At 37.0% G+C, this 17,974-nt stretch overlaps 1 long non-coding RNA gene across 1 annotated transcript in view; it reads left to right on the forward strand.

The window, feature by feature from the left end:
• Positions 1-16,165, forward strand: part of LOC128019057 (uncharacterized) — a 36,862-nt gene extending 20,697 nt beyond the window's left edge. Inside the window, exon 3 of the long non-coding RNA XR_008185050.1 lies at positions 16,048-16,165. This is a non-coding gene — a long non-coding RNA (uncharacterized LOC128019057). The remainder of the gene's footprint in view (positions 1-16,047) is intronic.
• The last annotated feature ends 1,809 nt before the right edge of the window (positions 16,166-17,974 follow it).

Raw genomic sequence — 17,974 nt, forward strand, 5'->3', positions numbered from 1 at the left:
AGCACAGTAATGAAGGCAGCAACATGTGGTAGATGGGACAGAACAAGAAAGACTTATTAATCTTTCATTGTGATAATGTATTATAATACGAAAGTGTATGGCTCCTATACAGTGTGCAGCGCGTAAACACAACCAGTGCGCAGATTAATACGCAACACAGAGTCACAGCGTGTAGCATTACTCATAGAAATGTTCAAAACACCAAGGGATGAGATATTGATGTTGAGTATTATATCTGTGCAATATTTTGAGCCTTTTCTTTTAACAGTTTTAAATCTCAGTTATTGTCCGCTCTTGAAGAAAGTTTCATTGTTTTGACTGTAGTAACTAGGGCTGGGATGATACGCTAATCTGCCAATTCAATACTAGCCCGATACTTGTGTGCCGATTCAATATATTTATAATTATATATGTATAATTGAGTATTGTGATTATAGTTATATAACTATTGCAATTTGTGACTTATTCAAATTGTCTATAAAATGATTTGTTTGTTTCTGTAGATTTGAGGGAAAGATTAAAAACAAGGAGGTCTGGGAACGACTGAAGAAGACAACAGTGCGGGAAGTAAGTAATCACCAGAATGTAAGTTCTTTGAGAATGTGTGCATTGTTTATTACAAGTTGAGTTTTTATTTAAATGTAGCAATGTACACAGTTGGTCAAAAGGTTTAAATATATTTTAAAAGTGTAATTTATTTCTATAATGCACAGTTGTATTTTCAGCATTAATTCCTCCAGTCTTCAGTGTCACATGATCTTCAGAAATCATTCTTAAATGATGATTTACTGCTCAAGAAACATTTCTGATTATTATCAGCGTTGAAAACAGTTATGCTGCCCAAATTTTTGTCTACACTACAGTTACATTTATTTATTTATTTTGTTTTTTTTGGGTGAGGGGGGGGGGGGGGGCAGCCTAATACCAAGAATGCATAAAATTGAATACCAGTGGTAGAGAAGACTTTTGTAATCTTACAAAAGATTACCTTTTTTTTCAATGTTTTGCACTTTGTGTTTATAAAATAATCATGAAGAAAAAATTTGACTCTCCAGAAATGCTACGTTTTCTTCCCCATCATTTCTAATATGGGGTGCGTTTCCCTAAAAAGTTCCTTCGTTACCAATAGAGTTCAGTGGAACTAAGGACCGTAGTAAGCTAACTGCAGATGTGATTCACATCATTCATGTACGTCATGAGCAGATGCACACTTTGATCAGAGCAGCAATAATGTGATTAGGTGCATGTAAATGCACTGATTGATGATAATCAGCAATGTTTATGAAAAAGATCATGTGACACTGAAGACTGGAGTAAAGTTACTGAAAAATTCAGCTTTGCCTCATAATTATTTCAATAAATATGTTTTAAAGTATATTTGAAAAAGAGTATGAACACTTTTTTTCTTTTTTTACAATATTACTTTTTTTTTTTTAATTTTGAGACTTCTCTTGAAAGCCCTAAAGAAAAGATTCCAGATTTTGACTGGTTGTGAACATACATGAGCAACATTAACAAGATGATCCTCCCTTTCAGCTCAGAGAAGGATGTTGACAGTGCAGGCCCAGGATGAAGAAGAAATTTAACAATTTTCTCATAAACTTTCCATGTGTTATAATAAAAACAATGAACATGACTACATTAATATGCTAAATGTTATTAAAAGATTCCAGTATTTCCTGAAGAAGATCAGGTGCTGAGAAGGAGCCTTGTTCTACAGCAAAACACTGCATCAAGCCTCCTGTCCTTCCCTCAGAAGAGCCTGTCTTCTGCTGCTGGGGTAAGAAACACACTCTTCCTCTTCTCTATCGGCTGTCCGGCAGCTGACTCTGCCTCCTCAGCACTGTCTGAAAGAGTCTTCTCTTCAGTCAGTAATCAGAGACTCCGTTAATTCAGATCGGCACTTCGGAGCGTGTTCGCGACTCCGTTGATTCAGTTCGGCACTTCGGAGCCTGTTCGCGACTCGGTTGATTCAGTTTGGCACTTCGGAGCCTGTTCGCGACTCGGTTAATTCAGATCGGCGCTTCGGAGCATTTTCGCGCCTCCGTTGATTCAGATCGGCACTTCGGAGCTTGTACGGGACTTCGTTGATTCAGTTCGGCGCTTCGGAGCGTTTTCGCGACTCCGTTGATTCAGTTCGGCACTTCGGAGCCTGTTTGTAATTTTTTTTAATTCAGATCTGGACATCAGAGCAGGAAGTTTTTGTCAAACAGTTCATTGGTGACAAATCAATATTTGACCTGAGACTTTTTTTTTACCCTGGCGATTTGATTTTTAAATGATTTCAATGACTTTTGGATGTCAATACTTGTACCTCAGTTGCATGTGTTGTGTTTTATGAATTGTGGATGGATTTATCAACTGAGAAATAAAGTTGAACAGAAATGATCATGAATTCTTAAAGATGATGATGAAAAGAAAATGTATTATTGCATATAAAATTATATCTAAGTATGAACTAACTTGCGCAATACAGGAAATATTCTTACTCTACCCTAAATCAGTGAAAAAATGTTTGGCTCAGTTTACAGAAAAGTGTACGTTTCACATCCTTTAATTATGGTGCAACATTATTTCCTCCTCCGATGAGTATTTAACATCTTTATTATTGTGGGGATTAGTGTGTAAGTGCTATGCACACACACACACACACACACACACACACACAGTTTGGGATCAGAATTATTTCTTTTTTTTTTTTTTTTTTTTTTTTTTTTACAGGAGTATACTCATCAAAACTGCATTTATTTGATCAAAAATACAGGGGGAAAAAGTAAATATTATTATAGAGTAAAACAACATTTTTCTATTTTAATATACATTAAAATCTATTTAATTTCTGTGATTTTCAGCATCATTCCTCCAGTCTTCAGTGTCACATGATCTTCAGAAATCATTCTAATATGATGATTTATTATCAGAGTTGTGCTGCTGAACTGTGATAATTCTTTCAGCATTCTTTGATGAATGAAAAGTTAAAAGAAGAGCATTTATTTAAAATATAATTATTTTCTAACAATAAACACTAGAGGTCAAAAGTTTGGGGTAAGTAAAATTTATTTTTTCTTTCTAAAAAAAAATAGAACTCTCTTAGGATGTATTGTTGATTGTTTTGATTCAGATCGGCACTTCGGAGCCTGTTCGCGACTCGGTTGATTCAGATCCGCACTTCGGAGCCTGTTCGCGACTCGGTTGATTCAGTTCGGCGCTTCGGAGCCTGTTCGCGACTCCGTTGATTCAGATCGGCGCTTCGGAGCCTGTTCGCGACTCGATTGATTCAGATCGGCGCTTCGGAGCCTGTTCGCGACTCGGTTGATTCAGATCGGTGCTTCGGAGCCTGTTCGCGACTCCGTTGATTCAGATCGGCGCTTCGGAGCCTGTTCGCGACTCGGTTGATTCAGATCGGCGCTTCGGAGCCTGTTCGCGACTCGGTTGATTCAGATCGGCGCTTCGGAGCCTGTTCGCGACTCCGTTGATTCAGATCGGCGCTTCGGAGCCTGTTCGCGACTCGGTTGATTCAGATCGGCGCTTCGGAGCCTGTTCGCGACTCCGTTGATTCAGATCGGCGCTTTGGAGCCTGTTCGCTCCTCGGTTGATTCAGTTCGGCACTTCGGAGCATGTTCGCGACTCGGTTGATTCAGATCGGGACTTTTGGATGTCAATACTTCTTGTACGATCAGTTGCATGTGTTGTGTTTTATGAACTGTGGATGGATTTCTCAACTGAGAAATAAAGTTGAACAGAATTTATCATGAACTCTTAAAGATGATGATGAAAAGAAAAGGTAATATTGTATATAAAATTGTATCTAAATATGAACTAAATTGCGCAATACAGTAAATATTCTTACTCTACTCTAAATCAGTGAAAAAATGTTTAAAGTGTACTTTACACATTTTCATTATGATGCAACATTATTTCCTCCACAGATGAGTATTTAACATCTTTATTATTGTGGGGATTAGTGTGTATGTGCTATGCACACACACACACAGAGAGTTTGGGATCAGAATGATTTTTTTATGTTTTATTTTTTATTTTTACAGGAGTATACTGATAAAAACTGCATTTATTTGATCAAAAATACAGGGGAAAAAGTTAAATATATTATAGAGTAAAACAACATTTTTCTATTTGAATATACATTAAAATCTATTTTATTTCTGTGATTTTCAGCATCATTCCTCCAGTCTTCATTGTCACATGATCTTCAGAAATCATTCTAATATGATGATTTATTATCAGAGTTGTGCTGCTGAACTGTGATACTACTTTCAGCATTCTTTGATGAATGAAAAGTTAAAAAGAAGAACATTTATTTAAAATAGAATTATTTTCTAACAATAAACACTAGAGTTCAAAAGTTTGGGGTCAGTAAAATGTATTCTTTCTTTCTAAAAAAAAAAATAGAACTCTTTTAGGATGTATTGTTGATTGTTTTTATTCAGATCGGGACTTCGGAGCCTGTTTGTTTTTTTTTGTTTTTTTAATTCAGCGGAGCAGGAAGTTTTTGTCAAACAGTTCATTGGTGATAAATAAATATTTGACCTGAGGCTTTTTTTTTAACCTGTCGATTTGATTTTTAAATGATTGCAATGACTTTTGGATGTCAATACTTCTTGTACCTCAGTTGCATGTGTTGTTTTATGAATTGTGGATGGATTTATCAACTGAGAAATAAAGTTGAACAGAAATGATCATGAACTCTTAAAGATGATGATGAAAAGAAAAGGTAATATTGCATATAAAATTATATCTAAGTATGAACTATCTTGCGCAATACAGTAAATATTCTTACTCTACCCTAAGCCAGTGAAACATGTTTGGCTCAGTTTACAGAAAAGTGTAGGTCACTCATCCTTTCATTATGATGCAACATTTTTTCCTCCTCAGATGAGTATTTAACATCTTTATTATTGTGGGGATTAGTGTGTAAGTGCTACACACACACACACACACTGGTCAGAGTTTGGGATCTTAATGATTTATTTTGATGAAAAAAAAAAATTAATTCTAGTTTAATTCTCAAATTGATCTGATACTTTCGTTTCACAAAAAGTAAACAAATTGTTCACTTTTTTAGGGCCTGACTGCCACCAGTTGAGTCAATGATTCAGTGAGTTTTTTATAAGGAAATATATTCGTTACCACCTAGTAGTTTAAATGTATTATTTATTGCTTTAAAATGAACACATATATTTATCATCAGGGGAAGAGACATTCTGGGCAGCAGCAACAAGACAACTATTACAAGTAGGGATGGGTTTCAAGAACTGGTACTAATTTGGTTCCTGACTTGTTCGGTACTGAAAACATTTACATAAGCTACAGGATCAATAGTGCTGCTAACAGTATTCTTGTAACAGTGATTCATTACCCTTTAAACACAACCACATATCCTCCAAATCATCTCCAAGTGGATGGCAGCAAGGATCCAGGATCAAGAGATCATTCTTCATGGAGACCGTTCCACAGGAAGCAGTTTATCCTGGGTGAAAAACTAAACCTGGTTGTTTCAGCATCACTCAGGCAAGACTAAATACATTTAAATTGATTTCAGTTGGTTATGTGTTTCAGGTCATCCTGACCATTCTGCTGTCCAGGATGTAAGGCCGTGCAGGAACTACATTTCTCATGGTTGAAAGATTTGTGCAGCGGTATCCAGACGCTCCATCACACGGGGCGTCAACGCCTCTCGTTTACTTTTAAATGGAGTGACGTCAAGCATGGTGAAATTAATTCTAGAAATTAATTCTAAATAGAAGTTGAAAACTTTTCAAGCGCCAATGCACCCGTCCTCTAGTCAGAACGCCTTATGCAAATACCCTAGCGCAGACGAAAGCCAATTGAGTGCATGCAATACCAGGAAAAACTAATGTAATTGGCTGTCACTATGAGAAAAGAAAGTAATTCTGATCCGATAGCAGTGTCGTTTTTTGAATTTTTTAAAATCAATGTAGAATTTCTATACTTCTGTGTGGAGTGATGTCAATTTTCAATCATTTCCATGATCGATCGTCGTTTAAATTAACGATCAATTAATCGATTAATCGTTAACCTTAATGCTGCAAAATGAGTCTATTGCAGCAACACCCAGTCACCAGTATGACAGGATGTGCAAAAGTGTGTGTGTAAAATACATTTCTTTTAAATGTATAGCACAGTAATGAAGGCAGCAACATGTGGTAGATCACGACAGAACAAGAAAGACTTATTAATCTTTCATTGTGATAATGTATTATAATACGAAAGTGTATGGCTCCTATACAGTGTGCAGCGCGTAAACACAACCAGTGCGCAGATTAATACGCAACACAGAGTCACAGCGTGTAGCATTACTCATAGAAATGTTCAAAACACCAAGGGATGAGATATTGATGTTGAGTATTATATCTGTGCAATATTTTGAGCCTTTTCTTTTAACAGTTTTAAATCTCAGTTATTGTCCGCTCTTGAAGAGAGTTTCATTGTTTTGACTGTAGTAACTAGGGCTGGGATGATACGCTAATCTGCCAATTCAATACTAGCCCGATACTTGTGTGCTGATTCAATATATTTATAATTATATATATATAATTGAGTATTGTGATTATAGTTATATAACTATTGCAATTTGTGACTTATTCAAATTGTCTATAAAATGATTTGTTTGTTTCTGTAGATTTGAGGGAAAGATTAAAAACAAGGAGGTCTGGGAACGACTGAAGAAGACAGCAGTGAGGGAAGGAAGTAATCACCAGAATGTAAGTTCTTTGAGAATGTGGGCATTGTTTATTACAAGTTGAGTTTTTATTTAAATGTAGCAATGTACACAGTTGGTCAAAAGGTTTAAATATATTTTAAAAGTGTAATTTATTTCTATAATGCACAGTTGTATTTTCAGCATTAATTCCTCCAGTCTTCAGTGTCACATGATCTTCAGAAATCATTCTTATATGATAATTTACTGCTCAAGAAACATTTCTGATTATTATCAGCGTTGAAAACAGTTATGCTGCCCAAATTTTTGTCTACACTACAGTTACATTTATTTATTTATTTTGTTTTTTTTGGGTGAGGGGGGGGGGGGGGGCAGCCTAATACCAAGAATGCATAAAATTGAATACCAGTGGTAGAGAAGACTTTTGTAATCTTACAAAAGATTACCTTTTTTTTCAATGTTTTGCACTTTGTGTTTATAAAATAATCATGAAGAAAAAATTTGACTCTCCAGAAATGCTACGTTTTCTTCCCCATCATTTCTAATATGGGGTGCGTTTCCCTAAAAAGTTCCTTCGTTACCAATAGAGTTCAGTGGAACTAAGGACCGTAGTAAGCTAACTGCAGATGTGATTCACATCATTCATGTACGTCATGAGCAGATGCACACTTTGATCAGAGCGGCAATAATGTGATTAGGTGCATGTAAATGCACTGATTGATGATAATCAGCAATGTTTATGAAAAAGATCATGTGACACTGAAGACTGGAGTAAAGTTACTGAAAAATTCAGCTTTGCCTCATAATTATTTCAATAAATATGTTTTAAAGTATATTTGAAAAAGAGTATGAAAACTTTTTTCTTTTTTTACAATATTACTTTTTTTTTTAATTTTGAGACTTCTCTTGAAAGCCCTAAAGAAAAGATTCCAGATTTTGACTGGTTGTGAACATACATGAGCAACATTAACAAGATGATCCTCCCTTTCAGCTCAGAGAAGGATGTTGACAGTGCAGGCCCAGGATGAAGAAGAGGAGGAAGAACACGTTTAACAATTTTCTCATAAACTTTCTATGTGTTATAATAAAAACAATGAACATGACTACAGTAATATGCTAAATGTTATTAAAAGATTCCAGTATTTCCTGAAGAAGATCAGGTGCTGAGAAAGAGCCTTGTTCTACAGCAAAACACTGCATCAAGTCTCCTGTCCTTCCCTCAGAAAAGCCTGTCTTCTGCTGCTGGGGTAAGAAACACACTCTTCCTCTTCTCTATCGGCTGTCCGGCAGCTGACTCTGCCTCCTCAGCACTGTCTGAAAGAGTCTTCTCTTCAGTCAGTAATCAGAGACTCCGTTAAATCAGATCGGCACTACCGGAGCGTGTTCGCGACTCAGTTGATTCAGTTCGGCACTTCGGAGCCTGTTCGAGACTCGGTTGATTCAGTTCGGCACTTCGGAGCCTGTTCGCGACTCGGTTGATTCAGTTCGGCACTTCGGAGCCTGTTCGCGACTCGGTTGATTCAGTTCGGCACTTCGGAGCCTGTTCGCGACTCGGTTAATTCAGATCGGCGCTTCGGAGCATTTTCGCGCCTCCGTTGATTCAGATCGGCACTTCCGGAGCGTGTTCGCGACTCCGTTGATTCAGTTCGGCACTTCGGAGCCTGTTCGAGACTCGGTTGATTCAGTTCGGCACTTCGGAGCCTGTTCGCGACTCGGTTGATTCAGATCTGTGCTTCGGAGCATTTTCGCGCATCCGTTGATTCAGATCGGCACTTCCGGAGAGTGTTCCCGACTCCGTTGATTCAGTTCGGCACTTCGGAGCCTGTTCGCGACTCGGTTGATTCAGTTCGGCACTTCGGAGCCTGTTCGCGACTCGGTTAATTCAGATCGGCGCTTCGGAGCATTTTCGCGCCTCCGTTGATTCAGATCGGCACTTCCGGAGAGTGTTCCCGACTCCGTTGATTCAGTTCGGCACTTCGGAGCCTGTTCGAGACTCGGTTGATTCAGTTCGGCACTTCGGAGCCTGTTCGCGACTCGGTTAATTCAGATCGGCGCTTCGGAGCATTTTCGCGCCTCCGTTGATTTAGATCGGCACTTCGGAGCCTGTTTGTAATTTTTTTAAATTCAGATCTGGACATCAGAGCAGGAAGTTTTTGTCAAACAGTTCATTGGTGATAAATGAATATTTGACCTGAGGCTTTTTTGTTAACCTGTCGATTTGATTTTTAAATGATTTCAATGACTTTTGGATGTCAATACTTCTTGTACCTCAGTTGCATGTGTTGTTTTATGAATTGTGGATGGATTTATCAACTGAGAAATAAAGTTGAACAGAAATGATCATGAACTCTTAAAGATGATGATGAAAAGAAAAGGTAATATTGCATATAAAATTATATCTAAGTATGAACTATCTTGCGCAATACAGTAAATATTCTTACTCTACCCTAAGCCAGTGAAAATGTTTGGCTCAGTTTACAAAAAAGTGTAGGTCACTCATCCTTTCATTATGATGCATCATTTTTTCCTCCTCAGATGAGTATTTAACATCTTTATTATTGTAGGGATTAGTGTGTAAGTGCTACACACACACACACACACACACACACTGGTCAGAGTTTGGGATCTTAATGATTTATTTTGATGAAAAAAAAAAAAAAATTAATGCTAGTTTAATTCTCAAATTGATCTGATACTTTCGTTTCACAAAAAGTAAACAAATTGTTCACTTTTTTAGGGCCTGACTGCCACCAGTTGAGTCAATGATTCAGTGAGTTTTTTATAAGGAAATATATTCGTTACCACCTAGTAGTTTAAATGTATTATTTATTGCTTTAAAATGAACACATATATTTATCATCAGGGGAAGAGACAGTCTGGGCAGCAGCAACAAGACAACTATTACAAGTAGGGATGGGTTTCAAGAACTGGTACTAATTTGGTTCCTGACTTGTTCGGTACTGAAAACATTTACATAAGCTACAGGATCAATAGTGCTGCTAACAGTATTCTTGTAACAGTGATTCATTACCCTTTAAACACAACCACATATCCTCCAAATCATCTCCAAGTGGATGGCAGCAAGGATCCAGGATCAAGAGATCATTCTTCATGGAGACTGTTCCACAGGAAGCAGTTTATCCTGGGTGAAAAACTAAACCTGGTTGTTTCAGCATCACTCAGGCAAGACTAAATACTTTTAAATTGATTTCAGTTGTTTATGTTTCAGGTCATCCTGACCATTCTGCTGTCCAGGATGTAAGGCCGTGCAGGAACTACATTTCTCGTGGTTGAAAGATTTGTGCAGCGGTATCCAGACGCTCCATCACACGGGGCGTCAACGCCTCTCGTTTACTTTTAAATGGAGTGACATCAAGCATGGTGAAATTAATTCTAGAAATTCTAAATAGAAGTTGAAAACTTTTCAAGCGCCAATGCAGCCGTCCTCCAGTCACAACGCCTTATGCAAATACCCTAGCCCAGACGAAAGCCAATCGAGTGCATGCAATACCAGAAAACTAATGTGATTGGCTGTCACTATGAGAAGAGAAAGTAATTCTGATCCGATAGCAGTGTCGTTTTCTGCATTTTTTTAAATCAATGTAGAATTTCTATACTTCTGTGTGGAGTGATGTCAATTTTCAATCATTTCCATGATCGATCGTCGTTTAAATTAATGATCAATTAATCGTTAACCTTAATGCTGCAAAATGAGTCTATTGCAGCAACACCTAGTCACCGGTATGACAGGATGTGCAAAAGTGTGTGTGTAAAATACATTTCTTTTAAATGTATAGCACAGTAATGAAGGCAGCAACATGTGGTAGATGGGACAGAACAAGAAAGACTTATTAATCTTTCATTGTGCTAATGTATTATAATACGAAAGTGTATGGCTCCTATACAGTGTGCAGCGCGTAAACACAACCAGTGCGCAGATTAATACGCAACACAGAGTCACAGCGTGTAGCATTACTCATAGAAATGTTCAAAACACCAAGGGATGAGATATTGATGTTGGGTATTATATCTGTGCAATATTTTGAGCCTTTTCTTTTAACAGTTTTAAATCTCAGTTATTGTGCGCTCTTGAAGAGAGTTTCATTGTTTTGACTGTAGTAACTAGGGCTGGGATGATACGCTAATCTGCCAATTCAATACTAGCCCGATACTTGTGTGCTGATTCCATATATATTTATAATTTTATATATATAATTGAGTATTGTGATTATAGTTATATAACTATTGCAATTTGTGACTTATTCAAATTGTCTATAAAATGATTTGTTTGTTTCTGTAGATTTGAGGGAAAGATTAAAAACAAGGAGGTCTGGGAACGACTGAAGAAGACAGCCGTGCGGGAAGGAAGTAATCACCAGAATGTAAGTTCTTTGAGAATGTGTGCAATGTTTATTACAAGTTGAGTTTTTATTTAAATGTAGCAATGTACACAGTTGGTCAAAAGGTTTAAATATATTTTAAAAGTGTAATTTATTTCTATAATGTACAGCTATATTTTCAGCATTAATTCCTCCAGTCTTCAGTGTCACATGATCTTCAGAAATCATTCTTATATGATGATTTACTGCTCAAGAAACATTTCTGATTATTATTAGCGTTGAAAACAGTTATGCTGCCCAAATTTTTGTCTACACTACAGTTACATTTATTTATTTATTTTGTTTTTTTTTTGGGTGAGGGGGGGCAGCCTAATAGCAAGAATGCATACAATTGAATACCAGTGGTAGAGAAGACTTTTGTAATCTTACAAAAGATTACCTTTTTTTTCAATGTTTTGCACTTTGTGTTTATAAAATAATCATAAAGAAAAAATTTGACTCCAGAAATGCTACGTTTTCTTCCCCATCATTTCTAATATGGGGTGCGTTTCCCTAAAACCAATTGTGGTCACAAGTTCCTTCGTTACCAATAGAGTTCAGTGGAACTAAGGACCGTAGTAAGCTAACTGCAGATGTGATTCACATCATTCATGTACGTCATGAGCAGATGCACACTGTGATCAGAGCGGCAATAATGTGATTAGGTGCATGTAAATGCACTGATTGATGATAATCAGCAATGTTTATGAAAAAGATCATGTGACACTGAAGACTGGAGTAAAGTTACTGAAAAATTCAGCTTTGCCTCATAATTATTTCAATAAATATGTTTTAAAGTATATTTGAAAAAGAGTATGAAAACTTTATTTCTTTTTTTTACAATATTACTTTTTTTTTAATTTTGAGACTTCTCTTGAAAGCCCTAAAGAAAAGATTCCAGATTTTGACTGGTTGTGAACATACATGAGCAACATTAACAAGATGATCCTCCCTTTCAGCTCAGAGAAGGATGTTGACAGTGCAGGCCCAGGATGAAGAAGAGGAGGAAGAACACATTTAACAATTTTCTCATAAACTTTCCATGTGTTATAATAAAAACAATGAACATGACTACAGTAATATGCTAAATGTTATTAAAAGATTCCAGTATTTCCTGAAGAAGATCAGGTGCTGAGAAAGAACCTTGTTCTACAGCAAAACACTGCATCAAGCCTCCTGTCCTTCCCTCAGAAGAGCCTGTCTTCTGCTGCTGGGGTAAGAAACACACTCTTCCTCTTCTCTATCGGCTGTCCGGCAGCTAACCCTGCCTCCTCAGCACTGTCTGAAAGAGTCTTCTCTTCAGTCAGTAATCAGAGACTCGGTTGATTCAGTTCGGCACTTCGGAGCCTGTTCAAGACTCGGTTAATTCAGATCGGCGCTTCGGAGCGTTTTCGCGACTCCGTTGATTCAGATCGGCACTTCGGAGCGTGTTCGCGACTCCGTTGATTCAATTCGGCATTTCGGAGCCTGTTCGCGACTGCGTTGATTCAGATCGGGACTTCGGAGCCTGTTTGTAATTTTTTTAAATTCAGATCTGGACATCAGAGCAGGAAGTTTTTGTCAAACAGTTCATTGGTGACAAATGAATATTTGACCAGAGGCTTTTTTTTTCACCCTGGCGATTTGATTTTTAAATGATTTCAATGACTTTTGGATGTCAATACTTCTTGTACCTCAGTTGCATGTGTTGTGTTTTATGAATTGTGGATGGATTTATCAACTGAGAAATAAAGTTGAACAGAAATGATCATGAATTCTTAAAGATGATGATGAAAAGAAAAGGTAATATTGCATATAAAATTATATCGAAGTACAGGAAATATTCTTACTCTACCCTAAATCAGTGAAAAAATGTTTCGCTCAGTTTACAGAAAAGTGTACGTTTCACATCCTTTCATTATGGTGCAACATTATTTCCTCCTCCGATGAGTATTTAACATCTTTATTATTGTGGGGATTAGTGTGTAAGTGCTATGCACACACACACACACACACACACACACACACACACACACACAGAGAGAGTTTGGGAACAGAATGATTTCTTTATGTTTTTTTTTAATTTCTTTTTTACAGGAGTATACTCATCAAAACTGCATTTATTTGATCAAAAATACAGGGGGGAAAAGTAAATATTATTATAGAGTAAAACAAAATTTTTCTATTTTAATATACATTAAAATCTATTTCATTTCTGTGATTTTTAGCATCATTCCTCCAGTCTTCAGTGTCACATGATCTTCAGAAATCATTCTAATATGATGATTTGTTATCAGAGTTGTGCTGCTGAACTGTGGTACTTCTTTCAGCATTCTTTGATGAATGAAAAGTTAAAAGAAGAGCATTTATTTAAAATAGAATTATTTTCTAACAATAAACACTAGAGGTCAAAAGTTTGGGGTCAGTAAAATTTATTTTTTCTTTCTAAAAAAAAATAGAACTCTCTTAGGATGTATTGTTGATTGTTTTGATTCAGATCGGCACTTCGGAGCCTGTTCGCGACTCGGTTGATTCAGATCCGCACTTCGGAGCCTGTTCGCGACTCGGTTGATTCAGTTCGGCGCTTCGTAGCCTGTTCGCGACTCGGTTGATTCAGTTCGGCGCTTCGGAGCCTGTTCGCGACTCCGTTGATTCAGATCGGCGCTTCGGAGCCTGTTCGCGACTCGGTTGATTCAGATCGGCGCTTCGGAGCCTGTTCGCGACTCCGTTGATTCAGATCGGCGCTTCGGAGCCTGTTCGCGACTCCGTTGATTCAGATCGGCGCTTCGGAGCCTGTTCTTGACTCGGTTGATTCAGGTCGGCGCTTCGGAGCCTGTTCGCTCCTCGGTTGATTCAGATCGGGACTTTTGGATGTCAATACTTCTTGTACGATCAGTTGCATGTGTTGTGTTTTATGAATTGTGGATGGATTTCTCAACTGAGAAATAAAGTTGAACAGAAATTATCATGAACTCTTAAAGATGATGATGAAAAGAAAAGGTAATATTGTATATAAAATTGTATCTAAATATGAACTAAATTGCGCAATACAGTAAATATTCTTACTCTACCCTAAATCAGTGAAAAAATGTTTAAAGTTTACTTTACACATCCTTTCATTATGATGCAACATTATTTCCTCCACAGATGAGTATTTAACATCTTTATTATTGTGGGGATTAGTGTGTAAGTGCTATGCACACACACACAGAGAGAGTTTGGGATCAGAATGATTTTTTTATGTTTTATTTTTTATTTTTACAGGAGTATACTGATAAAAACTGCATTTATTTGATCAAAAATACAGGGGAAAAAGTTTAATATATTATAGAGTAAAACAACATTTTTCTATTTGAATATACATTAAAATCTATTTTATTTCTGTGATTTTCAGCATCATTCCTCCAGTCTTCAGTGTCACATGATCTTCAGAAATCATTCTAATATGATGATTTATTATCAGAGTTGTGCTGCTGAACTGTGATACTACTTTCAGCATTGTTTGATGAATGAAAAGTTAAAAAGAAGAGCATTTATTTAAAATATAATTATTTTCTAACAATAAACACTAGAGTTAAAAAGTTTGGGGTCAGTAAAATGTATTCTTTCTTTCTAAAAAAAAATAAAACTCTTTTAGGATGTATTGTTGATTGTTTTGATTCAGATCGGCACTTCGGAGCCTGTTCGCGACTCGGTAAATTCAGATCCGTACTTCGGAGCCTGTTCACGACTCTGTTGATTCAGATCCGCACTTCGGAGCCTGTTCGCGACTCGGTTGATTCAGTTCGGCGCTTCGTAGCCTGTTCGCGACTCCGTTGATTCAGATCGGCGATTCGGAGCCTGTTCGCGACTCGGTTGATTCAGATCGGCGATTCGGAGCCTGTTCGCGACTCGGTTGATTCAGATCGGCGCTTCGGAGCCTGTTCGCGACTCCGTTGATTCAGATCGGCGCTTCGGAGCCTGTTCGCGACTCCGTTGATTCAGATCGGCGCTTCGGAGCCTGATTCAGTTCGCCACTTCCGGAGCGTGTTCGCGACTCGGTTGATTCAGATCGGGACTTCGGAGCCTGTTTGTATTTTTTTTTTAATTCAGCGGAGCAGGAAGTTTTTGTCAAACAGTTCATTGGTGATAAATGAATATTTGACCTGAGGCTTTTTTTTTAACCTGTCGATTTGATTTTTAAATGATTTCAATGACTTTTGGATGTCAATACTTCTTGTACCTCAGTTGCATGTGTTGTTTTATGAATTGTGGATGGATTTATCAACTGAGAAATAAAGTTGAACAGAAATTATCATGAACTCTTAAAGATGATGATGAAAAGAAAAGGTAATATTGCATATACAATTATATTTAAGTATGAACTATCTTGCGCAATACAGTAAATATTCTTACTCTACCCTAAGCCAGTGAAAATGTTTGGCTCAGTTTACAGAAAAGTGTAGGTCACTCATCCTTTCATTATGATGCATCATTTTTTCCTCCTCAGATGAGTATTTAACATCTTTATTATTGTGGGGATTAGTGTGTAAGTGCTACACACACACACACACACTGGTCAGAGTTTGGGATCTTAATGATTTATTTTGATGAAAAAAAAAACAAAAAAAAATTAATGCTAGTTTAATTCTCAAATTGATCTGATACTTTCGTTTCACAAAAAGTAAACAAATTGTTCACTTTTTTAGGGCCTGACTGCCACCAGTTGAGTCAATGATTCAGTGAGTTTTTTATAAGGAAATATATTCGTTACCACCTAGTAGTTTAAATGTATTATTTATTGCTTTAAAATGAACACATATATTTATCATCAGGGGAAGAGACAGTCTGGGCAGCAGCAACAAGACAACTATTACAAGTAGGGATGGGTTTCAAGAAGTGGTACTAATTTGGTTCCTGACTTGTTCGGTACTGAAAACATTTACATAAGCTACAGGATCAATAGTGCTGCTAACAGTATTCTTGTAACAGTGATTCATTACCCTTTAGACACAACCACATATCCTCCAAATCATCTCCAAGTGGATGGCAGCAAGGATCCAGGATCAAGATTTCATTCTTCATGGAGACTGTTCCACAGGAAGCAGTTTATCCTGGGTGAAAAACTAAACCTGGTTGTTTCAGCATCACTCAGGCAAGACTAAATACATTTAAATTGATTTCAGTTGGTTATGTGTTTCAGGTCATCCTGACCATTCTGCTGTCCAGGATGTAAGGCCGTGCAGGAACTACATTTCTCATGGTTGAAAGATTTGTGCAGCGGTATCCAGACATATAACGCCCCATCACACGGGGCATCAACGCCTCTCGTTTACTTTTAAATGGAGTGACGTCAGGCATGGTGAAATTAATTCTAGAAATTCTAAATAGAAGTTGAAAACTTTTCAAGCGCCAATGCAGCCGTCCTCCAGTCAGAACGCCTTATGCAAATACCCTAGCCCAGACGAAAGCCAATGGAGTGCATGCAATACCAGAAAACTAATGTGATTGGCTGTCACTATGAGAAGAGAAAGTAATTCTGATCCGAAATCAGTGTCGTTTTTTGAATTTTTTTAAATCAATGTAGAATTTCTATACTTCTGTGTGGAGTGATGTCAATTTTCAATCATTTCCATGATCGATCGTCGTTTAAATTAACGATCAATTAATCGATTAATCGTTAACCTTAATGCTGCAAAATGAGTCTATTGCAGCAACACCCAGTCACCAGTATGACAGGATGTGCAAAAGTGTGTGTGTGTGTGTGTATGTGTATGTATACAAATGTATGTGCGTATGTGTGTGTGTGTGTGTGTGTGTGTGTGTGTGTGTGTGTAAAATACATTTCTTTTAAATGTATAGCACAGTAATGAAGGCAGCAACATGTGGTAGATCACGACAGAACAAGAAAGACTTATTAATCTTTCATTGTGATAATGTATTATAATACGAAAGTGTATGGCTCCTATACAGTGTGCAGCGCGTAAACACAACCAGTGCGCAGATTAATACGCAACACAGTCACAGCGTGTAGCATTACTCATTGAAATGTTCAAAACACCAAGGGATGAGATATTGATGTTGAGTATTATATCTGTGCAATATTTTGAGCCTTTTCTTTTAACAGTTTTAAATCTCAGTTATTGTGCGCTCTTGAAGAGAGTTTCATTGTTTTGACTGTAGTAACTAGGGCTGGGATGATACGCTAATCTGCCAATTCAATACTAGCCCGATACTTGTGTGCTGATTCAATATATTTATAATTATATATATATAATTGAGTATTGTGATTATAGTTATATAACTATTGCAATTTGTGACTTATTCAAATTGTCTATAAAATGATTTGTTTGTTTCTGTAGATTTGAGGGAAAGATTAAAAACAAGGAGGTCTGGGAACGACTGAAGAAGACAGCCGTGCGGGAAGGAAGTAATCACCAGAATGTAAGTTCTTTGAGAATGTGTGCATTGTTTATTACAAGTTGAGTTTTTATTTAAATGTAGCAATGTACACAGTTGGTCAAAAGGTTTAAATATATTTTAAAAGTGTAATTTATTTCTATAATGTACAGCTATATTTTCAGCATTAATTCCTCCAGTCTTCAGTGTCACATGATCTTCAGAAATCATTCTTATATGATGATTTACTGCTCAAGAAACATTTCTGATTATTATCAGCGTTGAAAGTTATGCTGCCCAAATTTTTGTCTACACTACAGTTACATTTATTTATTTATTTTTTGGGTGAGGGGGGGCAGCCTAATAGCAAGAATGCATAAAATTGAATACCAGTGGTAGAGAAGACTTTTGTAATCTTACAAAAGATTACCTTTTTTTTCAATGTTTTGAACTTTGTGTTTATAAAATAATCATGAAGAAAAACATTTGACTCTCCAGAAATGCTACGTTTTCTTCCCCATCATTTCTAATATGGGGT

This window comes from Carassius gibelio, chromosome A8, assembly GCF_023724105.1.
Source record: "Carassius gibelio isolate Cgi1373 ecotype wild population from Czech Republic chromosome A8, carGib1.2-hapl.c, whole genome shotgun sequence".
NCBI classification, from domain to species: domain Eukaryota; kingdom Metazoa; phylum Chordata; class Actinopteri; order Cypriniformes; family Cyprinidae; genus Carassius; species Carassius gibelio.